The sequence below is a fragment of the Salvelinus alpinus genome, chromosome 25, assembly GCF_045679555.1.
Source record: "Salvelinus alpinus chromosome 25, SLU_Salpinus.1, whole genome shotgun sequence".
Classification (NCBI taxonomy): Eukaryota; Metazoa; Chordata; class Actinopteri; order Salmoniformes; family Salmonidae; genus Salvelinus; species Salvelinus alpinus.
The window spans coordinates 25,150,140-25,153,330 of NC_092110.1; positions in this window are offsets into that span (position 1 = coordinate 25,150,140).

Below are 3,191 nucleotides of genomic sequence, written 5' to 3' on the forward strand. Positions count from 1 at the left end.
ACTGGTTTTGGAAGAGAGTGGAGTACATCAGTGCTGCCCCAAGCCATGTGTGGGATTGTTTTCAAAAACATCAACTGATATGTATTTTATTGAAATGTTAATGAAATTGATTATTGCAGTTCAGGAGCACTTTCCATTGCACTTCTGGCGAAGTGAAGTCTAGGTTTATTTTGTCTGATTCCCCCTACAACAGGGGGTAAGTACACAGTGTCATGGGCTTCCTGTATGTAAATAGATGTTGGAGAGGGAAACTTCCACTCCAGACCAGACGGTGGTGCTTTTGCACCAGTGACCAGGGTCTCTTTACAATAACTTCATCCTCATCAGAGTATCGTGAACGTTTTGGTATTTTTTGCTTATTGACCATCAACCAGTTGATATGAGTATCGGTTAACAATGGTCATTTTGTTGTGGAGTGGGTCCTACCTAGCCTGGTCCCATATCTGTTTGTGCTTTTGCCTACTCCATTGTCGTTGTCATTGTCATTGTTAGTGTCATTGTCATTTTCAAGCTAAACATGACAATTCCATAAGGAGTTGGCTAGAGAGCAGAAACAGGCACCCTTGATAGCTCCTACCAAAAGGGATTCAAAGTTGTCTATGATCTATGATAGAAGTCTATGATCATACAACATGAGAGTGAATACTTTTATCTCAAATCAAATCAAATTTGTCACATGCGCTGAATGCAACAAGTGTAGACCTTACAGTGAAATGCATACTTACAAGCCCTTAACCAACAATGCAGTTTAAAAAAAATACCTAAAAAAAGTATGAGATAAGAATAACAAATAATTAAAAAGCACCAGTAAAATAATAATAGCGAGGCTATATACATGGGGTACCGGTACAAAGTCAATGTGCGGGGGCACCGGTGTCGAGGTTTTTGAGGTAATATGTACATGTAGGTAGAGGTATTAAAGTGACTACGCACAGATAATAACAGAGAGTAGCAGCAGTGTAGGGGGGGGGCAATGCAAATAGTCTGAATAGCCATTTAATTAGATGTTCAGGGGTCTTATAGCTTGGGGTTAGAAGCTTTTTAGAAGCCTCTTGAACCTAGACTTGGTGCCTTGGTACCGCTTGCCGTGCGGTAGCAGAGAGATCAGTCTATGACTAGGGTGGCTGGAGTCTTTGAACATTTTTAGGGCCTTCGTCTGACACCACCTGGTATAGAGGTCCTGGATGGCAGGAAGCTTGGCCCCGGTGAGGTACTGGGCCGTACGCACTACCCTCTGTAGTGCCTTGCGGTCGGAGGCCGAGCAGTTGCCATACCAGGCAGTGATGCAACCGGTCAGGACGCCCTCGATGGTGCAGCTGTAAAACATTTTGACGATCTGAGGACCCATGACAAATCTTTTCAGTCTCCTGAGGGGGAATAGGTTTTGTCGTGCCCTCTTCACGACTGTCTTGGTGCGCATGGACCATGTTAGTTTGTTGGTGATGTTGATGTCAAGGAACTTGAAGCTCTCAACCTGCTCCACTACAGCCACGTCGATGAGAATGCGGGCGTGCTCGCTCCTCCTTTTCCTGTAGTCCACAATCATCTCCTTTGTCTTGATCACGTTGAGGGAGAGGCTGTTGTCCTGGCACCACACAGTCAGGTCTCTGACCTCCTTCCTATAGGCTATCTCATCGTTGTTGTGTCATCGGCAAACTTGATGATGGTGTTGGAGTCGTGCCTGGCCGTACAGAGTGAACAAGGAGTACAGGAGGAAGCTGAGCACGCATCCCTGAGGGGCCCCCGTGTTGAGGATCAGCGTGGCGGATGTGTTGTTACCTACACTTACTACTTGGGGGCAGCCCGTCAGGAAGTCCAGGATCCGGTTGCAGAGGGAGGTGTTTAGTCCCAGGGTCCTTAGCTTAGTGATGAGCTTTGTCATCTAGACTTAATTTATCCTTGTATGTGTTCTTCTTTCACCCAATGCTTGTCTTACTGGTATTGATGCGTTATTGCTTCTCATACAAAATTATTACGATGTTCATAATATCATTCTGTATTATATAGAATCAAATGTCTGATAACAAAGTTGCAATGTGTTCAGTAATTACTGGTTCATCAAGAGTTATATTAACAAATATGTCAGTGTTAGGTTAAGTAGAGTCAAGCTGAGTGATAGGAGATGATTCACGTACAAGTCTGTCTGAAAAATCCAACTGTTTGTGTGTTGGCCAGAATTCTATTTATTTACCCTTATGGGCCCTTATTTCCACCTGCATGTTCAGGGTGTTTATATGTAAACTACTATGGGGAGGGGGGGGGGGGGGTTCAGCCCAGGGGCGCAAGGCTCAGTTATGATCTCTCTCTCTATCTCTCACTTTCTCTCGCTTCCTCCCTCTGTATGGTGTTAAGCAATGACTGGTGCTGGAATGTACCGACAAATGAAAACAAACTATTCTGTATGCCCCTTTGGGACGATGTTAGTTCACGGTGGTTTCTGCGCTCTTTAAACGGTTCTGCAATATAAGTGTTTAATAAACATTGTATAATGCAAGTTCATCAGAGGATCAATTTAAAATAGTTAAACTAAAATGTTTGATAGATCCAAACTGTGGGTATGCAGCAATACAGGATATAAAATAGGCCTATTGTTTACTCCAGTTATATAGCTGTCATCAATGTCTTTGTTGTTTTCCTTCCAGCTGGGCACATACTGGTTGAATCAACGTTTTTTCCACATATTTTCAATGAAGTTACGTTGAACTAACATGGAATAGACGTTGAATTGACATCTGTTCCCAGTGGGCTATCGCTTTGTTTCGAAATACGCTAAGACAAGATGAGGCCGTGTTGGAATGTTAGATGTACTCTGGTTGTACTCCTGAGATATCTCATAAACATTAATGACTGTACTATTGACCGTAGTAGTGGGTCTCTCCTCCCTGGTCAGTCCACTGAAGGCTACTGGCTCTGTCTGGAGGAAATTGAAGAGAAGTGGATGAGGTGTTATCCTTTTGTTGAAAGAGACATATTTAGCTGTCTGAAAATATAGAATGAGCCGTAGATGCTTATCAGATTTGATTTCAGTTCACAAGCAACAATCCAAATCAGGCTTTGTAGGTGAAAAGTCAAGCTCAAGCTCAGCTCGTCTCCGTCTCGACTGAGATGCCAGGTGACCTTCTCTGAACGACACGTTCCCATTCACCCGTGGCCCACGCCTCGTTAGAGGGCCTGATTCCGCAATCGTGTCA